Below are 9,819 nucleotides of genomic sequence, written 5' to 3'. Positions count from 1 at the left end.
CAGAATCTGCCCACCTTTAGCTTCCATCACTTGCTTCTGTCAGTCTAACAGCAGAGACTTGAATTCCAAATACTGCAAAACTGCACATAATTACAGAACTATCTGTGTCTATAGTTATCTAGAGATATCTAGATTCTAGAGAGAGGGGGGAAAACATCTATCTCCCTATCTAATAAAATATATTCATATTAAAAGAAGAGTAGTATATTGCTCAGCAGGGGCGTAACTATAATAGGGCAAGGGGAGACAGTTGTCTGGGGGCCCACTGCCTTGGGGGGCCCCTCAGAGGCAAGTTACATGACTCACTCCCCCAGCCATACACCCACCCGGGCTTCCTTCAGTTGTATTCATCCTCTGAAATGGATGTGAGTGTTAAGACCTGGAGCTACCAGAACAGCATGTCTTTCTCTAGTCCCATTAAATGACTTGCATCGTCCACAATTTACAAAACCTTTAAAAAAATAATTTAGGATGATGTTCTATTGTGGCACACAGGATATATATATATATATATATATATATATATATATATATATATATATATATATATATATATATATAAATTTTACGATGCTTTTTGTTACCACTATTCAGCCTCATTTAAGATTTCTTTACTTCATGAGCTGAGCTTCAGTGAGGGGGGGGGCATTTTAAAATCTTGTCTCTGGGCCCACTCCAACCTTGCTACGCCCCTGTTGCTCAGAGCTGAACTACTGTTTTCTCCTTTTATTTCTGAATGGCTTGACAGCTTTCTATTGAATTCAAGTAGCTGATATTTAAATTTTATTTTAAAAGAATTTTTGTAATGTTGCCATGCATAGTCTTATTGGTAATATGTATTCTGATCTTTATTTGTAAGAACTGTTTTTCTTCTATTACACCAAGAGAAGAATGATAACTTTAGATTGGGTATAAATGGAAATCTAAATTCAGGAAGAACTCTTACAGCACTGTGCAAATTAAACTATGTTCTTGCTTATGCTTTGTAAAAGGTTTGTTCCATGATGATATTGCAAACTGCAAATCATGATTACAACAATAATTTCTATGGGGGGGGGGGAATTAAGAGGGGCATTGATGTGATGCAATCCTCAAAGCCTTAAGGATTCATCTGAAGAAAGATCCCAAAGTTTACAAGTCATAGGGCAAGAACATGCAAGCTAGCTAATTTTTATAATTATAAATTGACTATTTTAAAAGCTGTGTCTGAGTTGTAAAAACTCAGTATGGAGCCAGCTCAAATGGCTGCTGAGTTGTGGAGGCTGCTTTTTCCTTCAAAAAAGGAAACTGGAAAGAAGATGGCCTTGACATGCACTAAGAAACAATTTAGTGAAAGATTTGCTACTGAAAAGGGATTTTGCATTGAAAATCAATTAACAACACTGATACATGTATATACAGTCATCCCTCGCCCACCACGAGGGTTCCATTCCGGGAAATCTTTGTGGTTGGAGACTTCGTGGTAGGGAAGCAATAGGAAATCATTGCAAACAGGGGGTGGGAGGAATTGCAGTTGTGAAATGACTGAAAAACAAGGTAAAGAACAGGAAAAAATCCCCCCGACCCCCGGAAATAGTCCCCTGACCCCTGGAAGTGTCCCCTTGGCCCCCAGAAATGACCCTTGAACCCCCCAAAATTGCTCCCAAACCCCTGGAAATCACCCCTGATCCCCCAGAAGTGCCCCCTAACCCAAATTCCCCCCCCAATATATTTTTTTAAAAAAAATCACCAAACCAGATACTTGGGTAGCGGTTGGCGAGGCCAGTCACAATTTCCCAGTCATAGATACTCAAATCCACAACTGGGAAAACTGTGATTGGCAAGGGATGACTGTATAGATAAATGGCACAGAATGCCTGGTTCAGGGTTATAGCAAGGTTGGAGTGGGCCCTAGGACAAAAATGGGCCCCTGCCTCACCTGCCTTCTTTAGAGAGGCAGGAGGGGAAGAGCAAAATGCATGCTGTCACTCAACTGATTGGCACCCTTTCCCTCAGAGACTCTGGGACATTTGTCCCCCTTGTTCACCTATATAGCTACTGTTTTGAATTGTGGGTAGTGGAAAATTTTCCTCTCCTGACTCAGACCAGGTTAATGATTAATCTCCCTGACAGGTCTAAACCTTTAGTTTACATTTTACAGCAACTTCCTCAGTTACTTAGCTCATGAGGGACTGATCAGCTGAGTCATTTGTCTGTGAGCTCTGAGAAGCTGTTTGACTGTTAAAAATCTTTAACTTTCCAAAACCCAGAAAGAAAAAGAAAAATATTCTGGTAAACCCAGAAGTTCTGGTACATTAATCTCGCTGCCACCAAGCACTCTTAAGTTCTCCAAGGTCCGACTATTGGACTAGAGTGCTTTAATCCAGTATATCTCTGTAAATGAATAATGGGGGCAAATACCAAAATATATCTAACTCCCCCTTGCTACCAGGCAAAAATAAAACCAAATTTTCTCCCAGGCATCTGTCTGCATGTGGAGTTAATTGTTAATTTGGCCAAGCTCCCTTTGAGACATGTATGCACCAGAGAAGATCCCCCTCCCACTGCTGGGTTAATAACCAACCCTCTGAGGTTTGTAAAAAGAACAGAGAAAAAAATTTTTTTATTCAATTACTACAGACTGGTTCCATCTGAGGCTTTTTGGCTTTTTAGAAACACTTTAAAATACTTAATTGGTTACAGGAATAGTTCAAAGGCACTCAGATGGTTCTGGGATGGCACACATGGAACTCTTAATTACTCAGTTGCAAAGAACAGATATTTAGGAATATGCAGCACAGACAGACAGACACACACACACAGCAATATAAATTCCTGACACTAAGTCTGAGTAAATACTCTTTTCCTATGCTAAATTCCTGAAGCCAAAGCACTGGCTTCCTGTCCTTGAACTCACCAAACTCCTGATGAGAATCAAGCTTCCTGCAATCCTGTCTTACAGTGATCCTGCTGCAGCAAACTCCATTGCTGCATGTCCTCCATGATCCGAGCACAGACTTCCCTCCTTCTTCCCAGAATTCCCCCTGCAGCTCTCATGTCCCACCCACCTGGTGGACTGATTGGTTGAGCCCTGGAGGTAACCAGCCTGTAGGTCTAGACAGGGGTTCACTTCCTATTCAACCTATAGAGGGAGGGGAGGCTGGTTCACCACAGCTATGCTCCTGGTGTGGCCATAACTTTATTAAAAGTAACAATCTAACAATATGTAGGCTTCATACAGGTAATTGGATGAATCAAGCTCTATCCAAATGCCTACCCCATGGAGAATGGATTAGAATTTTCCTGCCAATGTTTGTCCCCCATGCCCTAGCTGGATCTAGGTTACAGGATCCCAACTCCAGAACATAACTGAAGAACAGTACAGTGAAACAACCAGGCAAATCTCAACTGCCCAACTGTAATTTATACTGGCCTTCTCACCAGTCAGGTGCCTATCTTGAGCTCCTCATACCAGCACTATCCAATCAACATTGCCACCTTAAAAAAAACCAAAACAAAAAAACCCCCACCTTCTAAGCCTCACCCCACCACCTACCAGTCTTACTCAGTCAGCTTAAACCCAATCCTAATGTCAAGTATTGCTTGTTGAGCTTTGATTTAGTCACCGTTTCCCACCATAATTATTGTGACTATTTTTCAATGGACAAATGGATTATGACAAAACATTGATCAGAAGATCAGAAGACAATGGTCAAATATTCAGGTGATGTGTTTTAGTCTTCCTAGAAGAATTATTTTATTTTTAGGTGCCTGCCAGGAGCTAGAATAAATAAGAGTATTTAAAAATTCATATATCATGTTTAAGTGTATGCTTTTATTGATAAATATTCAAATTAAAGTGGTGCCTGCATCTTTTGGCAAAACTGTATGAAATTCAAACAGCTTCAGAAAACTTGGCTCAAACTAATTCAAAACTCATGGCTTGATAATTTGCAATTATATATTTAGAATACACATATCAGTGCAAAACTCCCAGTGGCTTGAGCACAAAGCACAAAGGTTGTGGCTAGATACCAGAAATCTGCGTAGTTTGCTTTGAATATTCAGTTGCTTTGGGTATTTGGGGTCTAGCGCAACTTTTAAAGCAATCTGGCTGCTAAGAAAATACCTCTTCCTTCCTATTACTCTTCTTCCTTTGCACAATGTTCCACTTCCTCCAAGGTTCACTGTGGCAAGCTAAAGGCATGATCTGCTGGATTCTCTCTGAGTGTAGATGACAAATTACTAGTCATTCATTCTGAAACAACCAGGAAAAGATTTCTGTCTACCTTCTTTATTGGTCTCAGTAATTAATAGGGATGTGCATGAATCAATTTTTTTGATTCATTTTTTACCTGAATCGAATCACCTCTGATTTGTTTGGGGTCCAAATCTGCCCCCCCAACACCCCAGATTCAATTTGTACCCACATTTTCTGAATCTGAATCAATTCAGGGCAAAAAAGGGGTTCCGGGGCAAAAGAGTGGGGTGGGTGGTAGTGCCCAAAGGGTGCAAGGAAGCTACCACACATTTCAAAGAAAATGGGCAAATGGGTGTTTTTTTAAAAAAATTGAAGCTGGCATGTCTTTCTGGCAGATTCGGGGCAGAAAAGGGGTTGGGGGGCAGAAGAGTGGATGGATGCCTGCTACCATCCAGATTTAAAATAAATTGGTGACAGGAGCTTATTTTTAATTTTTTTTCCTGAAGTTGCGCGTTTTAAAGCTTTTTTACCATAGGGAATAATGGGGAATTTCAGCAGCCTGATAACTCCACTTGGGGGGCACCAGGGTGGCCCAGAGCGGGTTGTGGTGTAGTGCACATAGGGTGCCAAACACCCCCCAAACGAAAAGCCTATGGGGCACTGGGTTTTGTTGTTTCAATGTCTGAGGTGTTCTTCTGAGAGTTGATTCTCTGGTAGGAAATGAGAGTGGATTCTGAGGTGGGTGTTTCTGCCAGTTCAAAGGTGGGGGTGTATCTTGAAGTGGGGGCACTTACCCCGCCCTCCACTTTTCCTCCACCGGCGCTCTGTTTTCTTAATGTCCACTGAGGCGGCAGTGTACCTCCCTGCCACCCCGTTGCCCCCTTTACCGGAAGTAACCAAAAGTATCTGATGCAACTGCATGCGCCGGGCACAGATGTGCACATGTCGTGGGCACACACGCACACGGTGGGCGCAGGTGTGCGATGTGCATGTTCCCGTACCTGTGCCTGCTGCTCATCGGATACGTCTGGTTACTTCCAGTAAAGGAGGCAATGGGGCAGCAGGGAGGTACACAGCCGCCTTGATGGACTTTAAGAAAACTGGCCAGTGGCAGGGGGAAAGTGGAGGGAGGGGTATGTGCACCCTCCCCCAGCCTTAAAGATGCACACACACACACACACACACACACACAACTTCGAACCATCCCCACCCGGTTTCATGCACATCCCTAATGTTTCTGTTTCTGTTATGTGTCATTGACTGTAATAAAGAGTCATTCATTCATCTCTAATGTGTATGTCATTTTAAAAAAATTCTAAGCGTTACCATTTTAGGCCACAGACTAAAGAAATGATACATCATGAACACACCCAGGGGACACACCCAACCTACTTTCTCATACTATATTCAATTTAGATATTATTTTAGAAATATGGGAGTCACTTCTGCATGGTCTATCACACAGCTCCAGTAACCTATGAAAGCACAGCAACTAGGGATGTGCATGGACCTGGTCTGGCCAGTTCAGTTCAAATCTGGACTGTCTTGAACCAGGTCTAAACTGCCTTGCACCAAGTCTACACTGTCTTGAACCAGGTCTAAACCACGCCAGTTCTCAGAGCCCCTTTATACTAATGCCATGGGAACTATTTTCCTGAGAATTCATTTCACACCACTGCTGTAGAACCTATGCAGTCATCACCAATCACATGGCTGTGGGCATTTAAATATTACAGCAATGTTGTGCCTGAGACGAGCCCACAGAAAAGCAACACCTATTCTGCTACTGGAATGTCTGAAGGGGACTTCAGCTAATCTCTGCCTGAACAATAATCTAGCCATCCCACATATGCAATGCATGACAAGGCAAGCACATCATAATGGAAGGCAGGTGTTAAAACTAATTTCTAATTTAGCCATAAATGAAGAAAAGAGAAATGTTAGTCCTTTGAGCAAGTTGTTGCACGTGACATTACAGGATCCATCAGAATGAAGGAGTTTGTTGTACTTTGGAGAGATAGTTAACTCTACAAATAGTATTGTATCAACAGAAATGTTAATGAGTTTATGTGTGGCAGCAGGTACGCGAAATATGGCAAAAGGAAGCTATTGTGATAGGCAGATAATTACGATGGAAGTCATGTCTTGGGTAATGACTAGGATTCACATCACATATCTTTCCAGTCACAGTACAATTTCTCCAGCTCTGTTTATGGTAATCTATGGGATTATTTGACAGCAAGGTGACATTTTGACTTTGGAACAAATTTCTTTCATAGACAGTGCAATTACTCACTGGTATTGTGACATTCAATTAGGCACAGTACTGCTATGCAATTTAGATTTTATTTTATTTTTTTAAAGAAAATATACAAATATTGGGTCTGTGTTTCATTAGTGCATAAAGTTCTTTGCTTCTTAACATTTTGGCCTTCTTATGCAAAAACTTATGATCTTACTAATGTAATAGGCAAATGAAATTAAATCCTCATGAGTTTATAGCCAATAGGGCTGTGATAGGGGTGAGAGAGAGAGAGAGAGAGAGAGAGAGAGAGAGAGAGAGAGAGAGAGAATAATGATGTCGGTCAAGCTGAGAGTTAATAATAAATTCAGGGGTAGAATTCTTCTGTGCTTTAAATTATGCTAAGAATTAATAAATTATGCATATCTTTTGAAGCATTGTGTAAAAAGGAACACATGCAACCTGCAAATTGGCAGACTTGACTTCTGGCACAGACTGTGACCACAGCAGTATATTGCAGCTGGGAAGCTGACATATATGTGCCTAAAGGATTCACCCTGACAGGCGCAAATCCTTAGGCAGCAGAGCAGGTCTATGTTACTTGTTCTTCCTCCTGTGAACGTGAGCGAAGGGAATGCCAGGGGCAGTGGTGTGTGTGGATTCGTGTATGAACTTTCACATTTCAAGAGACTCTTAACAAGAATTATTCCTGTGGAATTACTGTAGGTGTAGTTAGCATAATTTAGAGCATCCTTCAGTAGATGACACTATACATCACATGGTTTACAACTTATTATGCCCTCTCTGTATGTTCCGTTTTCTCACAAGATTTACTTTAACAACAAACAAAATGAGTGGATACTATACATGCCCAAGTGAACTTGATCCCAGTTTTCACAGATGGTAGTGGAGACATATGCAACTTATATTCAATCTCTGATATAAAAGCAGTGCAACAAGCATATCTACCAGTCATGCATCCACAGCAGCTGCGATAGCCTCCAGTACAGGGAATTTCCTCAAACCCCTCCTCCCCTGCCTGTAACATCCTTTTTGGGGTCTTACTGGCTGGAACTGCTGCTACTCAAGCTGCTCCAGCCAGTTGGATTCCTAGAGGACACCTCCTGGCACTGCCCCCAAGAAGAAATAAAACAATGGGTAAAAAATTTCACCTCCTGGTTGCTTCAGGGGATATAGTTTTAAACTGTTTCCCCTTCTTCCTGGGGGTGCTGCCATGAGGAGCCTCATAGGAATCTGACTGGCTGGAGCAGCTTGAGTAGCAGCTGTTCCAGACAGAAAGACCAAAAATAGGAAGTTACGGGCAGGAGAGGAGGGGCTGGAGGAAGTTCCCTACACTGGAGGAGTCCTTGGCAGCTGGTAAGTCCGATATTTTACTAGCTTGCTTGTTTGATGGGAGAGGGGATGCAATTCCTGCTTTCTCCCTTCTGTCCATCTTTCTGCCTTTTACCTCTGCTTTTTGCCCTTCCTTTTCTGTTGTCTGAGTTTTACCTCTGCCTTTTGCCCTGTTTCTGCTTTCTGCCTCCTCCCCCGCCCCGCCTTTCTGCCTTTTGTCTCTGCTTTCTGCCTTTTTCCCTTTCCCTTTCCCTCCATGCTGGCAGTCTTGGGTAAGTACCCAAGCTTCCGGGCGTGGAGCGAAGCCATGGGGTTTGCCTCAGTGACTGGGTCACTGACTGAGTCACCCTGACCACCCTGTCCCAATGTCCACCATACACTATTGCATGGCTTCATATTGCATTCTGGGATCCCCTTTGAACAGTGTCTGCTATTACAGCTTCAGGAAGAATTGGCTTGGTCTTGGGGAATAGTCCCATTGGGAAAGGAAACAATGAACTGAGCAATATAGCCATAACAATGTCTAATAGTAGCCCTGTCCAACAGAACTGGACAGCATCATCATTTTTAAAAGCACTATGCTCTGACTGACCAAGAAGTGAATCCATTTCAATCGCTTTCTTATGAAATAGTGATTTAATTCATGGCAGCACTGGATGGAGAGTTAAAATATGAATGCTTTCCCCTGCCATGTCATTCTGCAGACCAAGTCACCTTGAAATGGGTGTCAGTTCGGATCTTATTTACCCTTTTCTGTATTTTTTAAAACAATGGTTAATAGGGAAGCATCTGAAAAATAGCCACAGATGTGTATACTACCTTTATTACAAACAAATAATCAAATGTAAGCTTGAGACACACACATTTGGCAAAACTCCACAAAAGGTGGAAAACTTCATGTCACAGGCTCAGATTCTACTATGTGGCTCTTATATGTAGTACATCTCTTTTTTTTTTTCTGGACATCTCCCTATACATATACAAGTATCAATGAGTCATTGCATGGTTTTAGCCAGATGTTAGCCTCGGTTTGATAGTCAGGCAAGCCCCTTTTAAAAGTCAAAATATCCCACCAAGAGTTTATAGATACGGGGCATTTGCTGCAAATGAATAACCATAATATTTGCACCCTTTTAAAAAGTCTGGCTAGATCTGTGAATAAGAAAAACACATAATAAGGCCTCTAAAACATTTTAAAAGGTTAACACAATTGCAGTAGGAGGAGAGATAGTCTTGCTGCTCTTGTCCACTTTTGAAAAATGTCTAGATCAGTACTCCTATGCTATACTTCTAAAGCAGAAAAGTGCAGCATGTTCTACAAAATAACCACATCTTACATTGTATTATGCTTGTGGTGGTGAAGCTTCTGGTACTGACTGGGTGAACTGGTGTGATAGAATTGGCTGTTCACAATCAGGGGCATAGCTAGGGGAGAGGGGCTCATGTTCTCCCCTCTCCCCAGTGGCCCCTTGGAATGAGGGAGATAATGAAGGAATTCGGGAGGAGCATAGCTGGGGGGGCACTCAGGAGCTGGGGAGCCTGGATTCTTTGAACCCATTTGCTCAATTATAGCTACACCTTTGTTCGCAAACATTGCAACTTCCTAGAGAACAAAGTTGTTATAATGTTTCTGTACAGTTTCTTTGAAAGAAGAGAAAATTGTCATTGGTTGGGATTAAAATTTCAAAGAGGTGCAAAAGACAAGACTACTAGACTGTGATCCATGTGAGTAGAGGATTCCTCATTCTCTTTAATGCTGTGGAAAGGTGTCCTTGACCATCAAGAGAATGAGGAGGTCTGTGTCCATGTATAGTTAAATGCATGCACTGGAACCTCTGCATATATAATGGAGCTACCAGGTCAGAATTTTCATCTATTTATTCTGACAAAATTTGTATATAACTTCTTTTGACAGAAGAGTCTTTGTATCATGTCTAACATTTTGTGATAACAAAATGAGTTTTGATATAAGTAATCATTTTTGTGGAAAGACAAATTATAGTGAGCATAAAATTGCACCAGAACTGGGGTGTGTGTGTGTAAT

The sequence above is a fragment of the Hemicordylus capensis genome, chromosome 5 (assembly GCF_027244095.1).
Source record: "Hemicordylus capensis ecotype Gifberg chromosome 5, rHemCap1.1.pri, whole genome shotgun sequence".
Classification (NCBI taxonomy): Eukaryota; Metazoa; Chordata; class Lepidosauria; order Squamata; family Cordylidae; genus Hemicordylus; species Hemicordylus capensis.
The sequence above is the reverse complement of the archived record's forward strand: the minus strand, read 5'-3'. Positions refer to the sequence as shown.